Raw genomic sequence first — 11265 nt, 5'->3', positions numbered from 1 at the left:
AACTAAACCATGGCACCAAGCACCCCATCAAGTGCTTGGACTCTATGTTCTTAGAGGTCTCTTCCAACCAAAACAATTCTATGACTCTGTGACTAATCATTCAGCTATAATAGGCTGTCCACAGTATTTGAATGGATAATTTCATGGGCAACTGTCCAGCAGTGCCCACGTGGTGAGTGGCACATGAAAGGAGCTGGGAGGGCGACGAGAAGTCAGTCCAAGGCAAATTTCCAAGTTCTTTCTTCGTGTGCACCATATTGGCCAAACCATTTCAGTGCTTATTTGTAGTCACCCAAGAAGCATCAGCCCAAGCTCCATAGTCCCATTTCAAACCAGGCTGAACTAGGTGAAACTAGGCTTTACCATGTGAAACCAAGCTGAACTAGGTGAAACAAAACATCTGGAGCTGTTAAGTGCTCCACAGTCCCATATCTCGGTGAAACCAGGCTGAACTAGGTGAAACCAGGCTGAACTAGGTGAAACATAATATCTGGAGCTACTAAGTGCTCCATAGTCCCCTCTCAGTCAAACCAGGCTGAACTAGGTGAAACCAGGCTGAACCAGGTGAAACAAAACATCTGGAGCTGTTAAGTGCTCCATAGTCCCATCTCAGTGAAACCAGGCTGAACTAGGAGAAACCAGGCTGAACTAGGTGAAACCAGGCTGAACTAGGTGAACCCAGGCTGAACTAGGTGAAACAAAACATCTGGAGCTGTTAAGTGCTCCACAGTCCCATATCTCAGTGAAACCAGGCTGAACGAGGTGAAACCAGGCTGAACGAGGTGAAACCAGGCTGAACTAGGTGAAACCAGGCTGAACCAGGTGAAACTAGGCTGAACTAGGTGAAACCAGGCTGAACTAGGTGAAACAAACCATCTGGAGCTGCTAAGTGCTCTTTGATGTGGGCAGAGAGAATCCAGATCACTGACTTAAACTGGCCACTCCACTTGCAGAGGGACAAAATTCACTGACAACCTGGTTCTATGTCATCAAGCAAGGATTCAGCTGGTTTGGGATGGATGAATTCCCAGCTCTCCGAGTCTGCTTTTATAACCCCAACAAGTCGCCGAATTTCTCTAGGATTCTGCTCACCATCTGGGAGCAAGACTCTTTCTCTTGCCTGACTCACTTGCTAAGAAGCTAAACTCTTGGAGCAGGAGCCATAAATCTCCCCATAAGTGCAGTGTTGAGCAAAACACATTGTTCTCGGTGAGGTGCTGGCGTAACACACTTCACAGCTTTCTTAGAGCTTTCTCTAGCCCTTGGGAAGCTACCAGCATGAGGGACAGAGTGGCAACAGCAAACCTGGCCATATCCTGCCTCCAGTGCTGTTATTGTCTGTGCTGATTCCAAAGCTGCAGCAAAAAATATTCTGATCAGCATCAAGAAGATTGGATGTGGTCCTGGAAGCTCTTTCTTCCACGTTTACCTCGCTGCCTTGCCTTGTTTTGCCTTGCCTTGCCTTGCCTTGCCCTGCCTTGCCTTGCCTTGCCTTGCCCTGCCTTGCCTTGCCCTGCCTTGCCTTGCCTTGCCCTGCCTTGCCTTGCCCTGCCCTGCCTTGCCTTGCCTTGCCTTGCCCTGCCTTGCCTTGCCCTGCCCTGCCTTGCCTTGCCTTGCCTTGCCCTGCCTTGCCTTGCCTTGCCTTGCCCTGCCTTGCCTTGCCCTGCCTTGCCTTGCCCTGCCCTGCCTTGCCTTGCCTTGCCTTGCCCTGCCTTGCCTTGCCTTGCCTTGCCTTGCCCTGCCTTGCCTTGCCCTGCCTTGCCTTGCCTTGCCCTGCCTTGCCTTGCCCTGCCCTGCCTTGCCTTCCCTTCCCTTCCTTTCCCTTCCCTATAGGATTCTTTCAGCAGTGTATAAAGGTCTCCACCCTCCTTGGGTTTCCCTCACTCATGGTCCCTTGTGTTTCCTAGCAGCCTTGTAGCACATAAAAACCCCCAACTGGAACTGCAGAACTTCCAAAGCTCAACGTTTTGCTGAGACAGTGAAGTGCAATACTGACTGCTAGATAGAAAAGGGAGATGCCATGGCATCGTCTTATTTAGCTCTCAAGCAGCCATCCAGGCTCCTTCTAGAGCTCATGAAGGGATGGGCTCCTCTGCAGAGCAGCTCATCCTGAGCTAGGGTAGCTTTCTGAGTGGAATCTGGGGTATAACACCTACCTAACTAGTTTAGACTGGGTGCAAGTCTTCAAAGGTTTAGATTTAGGTGAGCTGGATCCCACTTTCCACAAGAGAAGGCTGCAAAACCCTCCAAGCAGATGTGTCAGAGATATTGTGGCCTTCCAGGATCTGAAGGGGCCTACAAGAAAGCTGGGGAGGGACTTTTGAGGGTGTCAGGGAGTGACAGGACTGGGGGGATGGAGCAAAACTAGAAGTGGGGAGATTCAGATTGGATGTTAGGAAGAAGTTGTTCCCCATGAGGGTGGTGAGAGCCTGGCACAGGCTGCCCAGGGAGGTGGTGGAAGCCTCATCCCTGGAGGTGTTTGCAGCCAGGCTGGAGGTGGCTGTGAGCAACCTGCTGTGGTGTGAGGTGTCCCTGCCCACGGCAGGGGGGTTGGGACTGGCTGAGCCTTGAGGTCCCTTCCTACCCTGACAATTCCATGATCCTATGATCCTGCCATCTGAGGTCAAAAAGGCAATGGTTTGACCAACCCAGGGCACTGCCAAGCCTGTTGGATCTGTGCCTTAGTGAGGCAAGAGGAGAGAAATGGTTGACACAACCACTTTTGGGACCCAAGCAGCCAGTTCAGCTGTGAGACTCCGTGATGAATCTGAAGTGGTTTCTGGATTCAGGCCAAAGCCTTGATCACCAAGTGGTCCATCCCTAGGAAATGAGAAGTCATGGAATTCCTCTAAAGTCACCCTGTGGATGAGTCTATTTATTTAAGGAACAGGTTGAGGGTGGCCCTAGGACAGCACTCAGGCCTTACTCAACCCCACCAGTGCCTTTCCACTCAGAACAATGAGTCATCTGGGGACATGGCCATAGGAGTTCCTCTCAGGAGGGCCTGTGGTGAATAAAAACTGGGATAAACCAAAAGAGGCTTTGCAGAAGCTGCCACATGGGATTCACTGAGCTGCATATGGGTTGTCTAAAATGTAAACTCCTCCACTCTCCAAGCTGTGTCCACCTCATCCTCAAAGCTGCCATCACAGGACAGTGTCTCACCAGCTCACCTTCTGGAAATGCTTGCCTGTCTCCACTGACTCATGATCACAGAATCATGGACTTGGTTTGGTTGGAGAAGACCTTTAAGATCATCAAGCCCAGCCCACTCACTTTGGCTGGACATGGGACTTTTAGACAGGTAAGCACAGGTGAGGTAGGCTTGGTGTATTAGCCTCACACCAGTGAATGAAGCCCAAAGAGGTGAATGAAGGCCAAAGAGGTGAATGAAACCCAAAGAGATAAACAAAGCCCAAAGGAATGAACAAAGCCCGAAGGGATGAACAAAGCCCAAAGAGATGAACACAGCCCAAAGAGAGTCCTCACTGTGTTGTTTTTAATCTTGTCAGTGAGCATAATGTCTTCTTTTCCACCTTCAGGAATGCCATGGCTGTGGCAGGAGAAAGAGTTGACCAAAGTCCTTCATCTGGAGTTGATTCTGTGTGGAGAAACTAACCCACAGAAGGATCACAGAGAATCATGGAATGGCTCCAGTTGGAAGGGACACAGGCAGGGACACCTCCCACTGGAGCAGGCTGCTCAAAGCCTCACCCAGTCTGGGCTTAAACACTTCCAGGGATGAGGCATCCACAACTTCCCTGGGCAACCTGTTCCAGTGTCTCACCGTGCTCATATCTGAATCTCACCTCTGGTCTAAGCTGTTTAAGACACAGACCTGAAGGGCAGTCCTGCAGGAAGTCTCCTGGGAAAAGACATCCTTAGCTTTGGGGTTTTAAAGTAGTTGGAATCCTAAACAGAGTTCTTGCCTGACTTTTGTGTCCTAGGAAAACAACCAACCTGAACAGCCCTCCAGGCTCACTCAGTGAGCAAATCCCTGCAGCCTCTCACCATAACCTAAGCCAGCACAAAGCAGCTTTTCTCTGCCATTTAATACAGATTGCCTCTTAGCTCAGGTCCCTTCTTACTGAGGTCCCCTCCAACCCCAAAGCATTCTGTGACTCTGGGATTTCAGGCTTCTCTGAGCCCATGAGTCTATGATGGTTTGATTCTGTGATTCCACAATTCTTTGAGTCCATGATTCCATGATCCTTTGAGTCCATGATTCCATGATCCTGTGAGTCCATGATTCCATGATCCTGTGAGTCCATGATTCCATGATCCTGTGAGTCCATGATTCCATGCATCTGTGCCTGTGCCTGGCAGACTTCATGTGGGACCTGCTCCCCTTGCTCATCTTTTTCATCACAGCCTACCCACAGCCAATTTATACTCACCCAGAGACTAAGCTGCCCTTTGGCCCACTCAGCACCTTTCCCACCACATCCCTCACCTCCTCTCAGTGTCTCCTCTTAAAGTCTAGCCTGAGATGTTCTGCTTGAGAGCCTCAGTTCCTGCACTGGGCCTCCTTGGCCGCCCTTGCGCACACTGTTGGACTCTACCCTCAGAAAAGCAACGAGACGCAGATTTTTAGCGGCCAGCACAGAGTTTTTAGCAACCAGCACTTGGGTAACTGGCTTAGTGAATTACTAGACACTGATTCACCTCTTCTGGAAGTGGATTAGTTCCAACCAGTTGAATATCTCCAGGCAAAGCACGGTTAAGAACTGCTGACATCTCGCAGAAGTGCTGGCCTGACTTTCTATTTCAGGACTCCTCTCTGTGTGCAGCCTGTCCCCCACTGCCTGCCTTCTGGTTTTTTTCCAAGGATGTCTGCTAGGAGTGAGGATCTTGATGTTTATCATCCTCTGGAACCATAAATTCCTTTTTTTATTAGCTTAATACAAACCCACTTGCAGTTAAGGAGTATGCAGCAGCTTCAGCTGGAGTCTGAGCAGGCAAGGGGCAGTACAACACAGAGTCACAGACTGGTAGGGTTGGAAGGGACCTCTAGAGACCAGCTAGTCCAATCCCCCCTGCTAAAGCAGGGCAGCCACAGCAGCTTGCCCAGCAGCACGATGCCCAGGGAGGGTTGGAAGCTCTCCACACCAGGAGACTCCACAACCTCTCTGGGCAGCCTGGGACAGGCCTCCAGCACCCTCAAAACAAAGAAGTTTCAACCAATGCTCAGGTGGAACCTCCTGGGATCCAGGGTGTGCCCTTTGCCTTTTGTCCTGTCCCTGGGCACCACTGACAAAAGTCTGGCCCCAATCTTTTGCCTTTAGCCCTTGCTGAGCATTGCTCAGCTCCCCTCTGGGGCTGCTCTTCTCCAGGCTCAACAGCCCCAGGGCTCTCAGCCTTCAAACCCATCAGGTTTAGTTTTACCTAACTTCAGCCACTGGGTTCTGTAGCTGTAATTCATCCACTAGAACCCCCTAGAGTCATTAAAGACAGAAGACCACACTGGCTGTCATTCCCACCCAAAGCTAATCTCAAACAACCTCGAAAGGCATCTTTAAGAGGTTGAGGTTCAGGAGATGAGGCTTGCTCTCACGTTGGACAATCAATCACCTTGCCTCTCAGCAAAGTTTTGCTCCTCTCTGTAAGTCAGACATGTAGGAAACAGCTCTCCCTTTCATCTGGGGCACACTTGCCTCCCCATTGCTGGGATGGTGATCTCTGGGTTTCCTCCCTGCTCCCCACTGATCTTATTTGAGGAGAGGCTGAGGGAGCTGGGGTTGCTTAGCCTGGAGAAGAGGAGGCTCAGGGTTTGCTCTCTCTCAGAGGTTGCTCTCTACAACTACCTGCAGGGAGGTTGTAGCCAGGTGAGGGTTCGGTTTGGTTCAGTTCAGTTCAGTTCTATTCTATTCTATTCTATTCTATTCTATTCTATTCTATTCTATTCTATTCTATTCTATTCTATTCTATTCTACTCTATTCTGTTCTATTCTATTCTATTCTGTTCTGTTCTGTTCTATTCTATTCTACTCTATTCTGTTCTATTCTATTCTATTCTGTCCTGTCCTGTCCTATCCTATCCGGCATTGAAAGAGGTCCTGCTTGCTTCTGCTATCTTCTTGCCACCACACCTGCATGAGTGTACACAAACCTATCCTCATCTACCAGTGAAGTCCAAACATCTGCACCTGGCACCTCAACATGCTGCAGTTACTTGGCAAAGGAGGAAGGGAAGAGAGGAAATCCTAGAGAGAAGGATTCTAGGGCAGAAGTTGGCAGGGCTCATTGACAGGGCTTTAAACTAGATTCAAATTGGATGTTGGGAAGAAGTGAGGGTGGTGAGAGCCTGGCACAGGTTGCCCAGGGAGGTGGTGAAAGCCTCATCCCTGGAGGTGTTTGCAGCCAGGCTGGAGGTGGCTGTGAGCAACCTGCTGCAGTGTGAGGTGTCCCTGGCCATGGCAGGGGGGTTGGAACTGGCTGAGCCTCGAGGTCCCTTCCAGCCCTGGCAATTCTCTGATTCTATGTTCAGCCTTCTTCCCACCTTCCAAAACATCTCAATTTAAAACTTTCCACTGGAAAAGAAAAAATCATAAATAAAAGAGTAAAATAAAGCATAAAATAAAATAAAGCATAAAATAAAATAAAGCATTAAAAACTGAAGCATAAAAGACAAAATATAAAGTGAATAATAAATCTGAGCTGCAGGGAATAAACAAAGCAATAAATGGGAGTGCACAGCACATGGGACAATGACATTGCTCTTGCACAAGGAGGCTCTGATATCCTGACATTTGTTTGCCTCCCAAACTGGAATGAACTCGACATACTTCAGCTTTCCTAGAGGGAAACATTTCAGTTTAAAAAGGTCAACTTCTCAAGTGATTGACACCACCAGGAGACCAATGAAACGCTTCCCTTTCATTGCTGGGGAACCCACTGAGCCGAGCCAAGCCCACATGGAAGATGTTGCTCTGGGTCTCTCTTTCTGCCGTGGCCCCTCTGGAACATGTGCCTTGGCAGGGTTGCTGCTCCAGCAAAGCCTACCATCTTCTCTGCTTCCTTTCTTCCTTGCCCCAAATGCCCTGAGCTCAGACAATAGGGCTTTGCTGACAGGACAGTTAACATTTCTCTGTGATTTGGTGTCTAGGGTAATGGGATACAGGGGTGGATTCTCCTCCAGCTCTGACCATCCAGGCTCATCTGCTACAAACAGCCTTCCTCTCTCTGCAGGACCAGAGTGGCAGTCCCCAGTAAGAGTCACAGAACCCCAGAATCACAGCGTGGCACAGATTGGAAGGGACCTCTGGGGCTCATTCAGCAGGGCACCCACAGCAGCTTGCCCAGCAGCACAGTGCCCAGGTGGCTTCAGAATCTCTCCAGAGAAGGAGACTCCACAACCTCCCTGGGCAGCCTGGGATCATCTTCAGGTGGAACTTCCCAGGTTTGTACCCCCTGTGCTCAGCACTGCTCAGGCCACACCTTGAGTCCAGTTCTGGGCTCCTCAGTTTAGGAAAGATGTTGAGATGCTGGAAGGTGTCCAGAGAGGGGCAGGAAAGCTGGGGAGGGGTCTGGAGCACAGCCCTGGGAGGAGAGGCTGAGGGAGCTGGGGTTGCTTAGCCTGGAGAAGAGGAGGCTCAGGGGAGACCTTCTTGCTCTCTACAACTCCCTGAAGGGAGGTTGTAGCCAGGTGGGAGTTGGTCTCTTCTCCCAGGCCCCCAGCAGCAGAACAAGAGGACACAGTCTCAAGCTGTGCCAGGGGAGGTTCAGGCTGGATGTTAGGAAGAAGTTCTTCCCAGCAAGAGAGATTGGCCACTGGGATGTGCTGCCCAGGGAGGTGGTGGAGTCCCCATCCCTGGAGGTGTTTAGGAAGAGCCTGGCAGAGGCCCTTGGTGCCATGGTTGAGTTGATCAGATGGTGCTGGGTGAGAGGTTGGACTGGGTGATCCCAAAGGTCTTTTCCAACCTGGTTACTTCTGTGATTCTCTATTTCTGCCAGCCAAAAGAATTTGTTAGTAAGATGTTATCCCTCCTAACTGCTGAATTTGGTGGATCCTTGATCCTGCTAAGGTTCACAGGTTACCATAGGTCCATGCCTGGAGCTTCTTCTTTGGAGCATTCCTAAGAAAACCTTTGGAGTTTCTTCATTAAATAAACAAATAACTAAACCAAAATGCTGGCCTTATGGAATGTTGCAAAGTTATCCATCTGCAGAAGGTGCTGCTGAATGCTGCTGGAATCACATAGCCATGGAGTGGCTTTGCTTGGAATCATTGAGGCCAGCCACGGCCACAGCACTGCCAGGCACCCCCAAACCGTGCCCCTCAGCACCACACCTCCACAGCTTTGAAACCCCTCCAGGGATGGAGTCTCCATCACTGCCCTGGGCAGCCTGGGCCAGGTCTTCACAGCCCTCAAAGGGTACAAAGGGTTCCTTCTCTGGGGCAATATGAGGCTGTCTCCTCTGGTCCTGTCACTTGTTCCTTGGGCAATATGACCAAGCCCCATACGGCTCCAACCTTCCCTCAGGCAGTTGCAGAGAGCCAGAAGCTCTCCCCTCAGCCTCTTTTTCTCCAGGCTTGTCAAGCCCAGGTCCCTCAGTTGGTCACAGAATCACCAAGGTTGGAAGAGACCTCAAAGATCATCAAGTCCAACCTGTCACCACAGACCTCATGACTAGACCATGGCACCAAGTGCCACATCCTCACAAGACTTCTGCTCCAGACACCTCAGCAGCTTTGTTGCCCTTCCTGGGACCCACTCTAGCCCCAAAATGTCCTTCTTGGAGTGAGGGCCCCAAAACTGACCTCAGGATTCGAGGTCTGACCTCACCAGATCCCATTCCAGGGGCAGAGTTGATGCTCTGGTCCTGCTGGCCACACTTGCTGCTACAAAGCTCAGCTGCTGCTCTCTGTCCCTGAAGAGAGCTGCTGCTGCCTCCCAGCCTTTAAAAGAAATCCCAAACCCCAATGCTTTTTAAATAAACAAAACTAAATCTTTCCCTTTGTCCTCCCAGAGGATGTTTGAAATCTCTTCTCTTTGCTGCTGGCTTCCCTCCAGTTTGCCTGGGTGTGATCCTGCAATCTTTCCCCACGAGCAGGCTCTCCACTCAGACTGACAGCCAAGGGCCCTTGGGACCATCCTGAGTATCTCTCTTAGCTAGTGCTAGCTTGAGGGAGGCTGCAGACACTCACCCTGCCTGCCCCATGGGTGGCTGACAGAGAGGAGACACTCAGGGGCAGCGTGGCAGCTCCTTCCAGTCCTGAGAGCTGGGCTCATGGCCAAGAACAAAGAGGAGCTGATGAAAAATCAACCCTCCAGAGCGTGCCATCTCCAACAGCACCCAGGATGGATGAGAGCTGAGCAGAGTATTGTGCTGGTAACCACTACAAATAACCTGCATTGAGAGGAGTGTGAGCAGCATGGCAAGGGAGGTTCTCCTCAACCTGTGCTCTGCCCTAGGGAGGCCACAGCTGGACTAGATCCAGCTCTGGGATCCCCAGTTCAAGAGAGTCAAAGAACCACTGGAAAGAGGGCAGTGAAGTACCACAAAGCTGCTGAGGAGCCTGGAGCAGCCCTGGGAGGAGCAAAGGCTGAGAGCCCTGGGGCTGAGAGCCTGCAGCAGAGCAGCCCCAGAGGGCAGCTGAGCAATGCTCAGCAAGAGCTAAAGGAGCTGTGGAGGGCAGGAGGCTGGGGCCAGACTCTGCTCAGTGGTGCCCAGGGACAGCACAAGGGGCAGAGGGCACAAACTGGAACCCAGGAGGTTCTGTCTGAAGAGGAGGAGAAAGTTGTTTGTTGTGAGGGTGCTGGAGGCCTGTCCCAGGCTGCCCAGAGAGGTTGTGGAGTCTGCTGGTGTGGAGAGCTTCCAACCCCCCCTGGGCACTGTGCTGCTGGGCAGGGTGCTGTGGGGGCCCAGCTTTAGGTGGGGGTTGGACTGGGTGATCTCCAGCCCTCACCATGCTGGCATTCTGTGATTCCTAAGAACTCATTGCTTCCTGCCAGCCCCCAGTGACCCCCAGCACAGAGACTTCCCAGGGCTCAGCTCTTCCATTCATGTTTAGAATTCTTGGAACCTTTTTTTCCTTTCTCTTGGCTTATCTAATCACTTTTGGAGGCCATGCAAACTGGATCCTGCACAAGGAGTCTCACAGCTTCACCACCTGCTTGTGAAGAGCCACCTCCTTTTCTGTTGGCTTTGCATCTCCCCCCCTCAATTTTCAGTCTTATGGCCCAAAGCTCTCTAACAGGAAAAATGCCAAAGCACATTTCCCAGTGGCCTCCTTAGTGATCTTTCCACTTTAACTCCTACCTATCACCCTCCTTTCCTTTGGTAACCCTTTTGCCATGTTGAAAAGTCCAAGTCTACAGCAAGGTCATGCAAGGATACAACCCAATAGCCTACAAATCACCAGGGCTTGAAGTCATCGACATTTGTGGTCAGTGTTTTCCTGGAGAGGGCAGCAGTTCAGCTCAGGACCAGGGCTGAGGATCTTCCTAGCACTGCCTGCACAAACTGAACAAAAGATTTCATTCAGGGCACCCCAAGCCCAGCTGTCAGGCATTGAAATCGGAAGGTGGTGGAGTCACCATCCCTGGAGGTGTTCACAAAACCCCATGGACATGGTACTTTGGGATGTGGTTTCATGGCCATGGTGGTCTTAGGCTGATGGTTGGGCTCCATGGTCTTGGAGGTGTTTTTCAAGCAAAACAATTCTGTTGATCCTATGAAGCCCAGCAAGCTGTGGCTTTATGTTGTCTGCAGTTTGCTGCTGCAAGCTCCAACAGCCTCACAAAGAGACCTTGTTTCCACCTCCTCCCTGGCTGCCAGCTCTGCAGGTTCCAGGCCATCACCTTTGAACGCTTATCAGAGCTGCAGTGGACTGTGGACTCTGAGGAAAGCTCAGCCTGGAGCTGGGCATGGAGGTCCCTCACATGTTCCCTGTGTGCTCAGCCAGACAGAGATAAAAAGAGCTTTATGAGGGGTAAGAGTCTGTGTCTGGTTTATGGTTCCTGGGAGCGGGTTACAAGCTCAGCAACTGTCACGAGAAATGATGTCCCTCGCCAGTGCCTCACCTGACTCAGCAGGGATCCCTCCTATGCTTTAGTGATAAGGTGATCCCAGCTTCTTCCATCCCTCTTGCACAGGCTCTGGGAGCATTACAGCCACAGCTGAGTCTGCTGGCCCAGTCCTCTCTCAGTGGTAGAACAGCACAACTATTACTTACAAATAACATCCTGTCCAGTAGCAACTGGATACCATCAATGTTCAGAAGGTCCTGGAGTCAGAGAATCATTAGGGTGGGAAAAGACC

This window comes from Melanerpes formicivorus, unplaced genomic scaffold (assembly GCF_026170545.1).
Source record: "Melanerpes formicivorus ecotype bairdi unplaced genomic scaffold, bMelFor1.0.p_v2 SCAF_13, whole genome shotgun sequence".
In the NCBI taxonomy this organism is placed as follows: domain Eukaryota; kingdom Metazoa; phylum Chordata; class Aves; order Piciformes; family Picidae; genus Melanerpes; species Melanerpes formicivorus.
The sequence above is the reverse complement of the archived record's forward strand: the minus strand, read 5'-3'. Positions refer to the sequence as shown.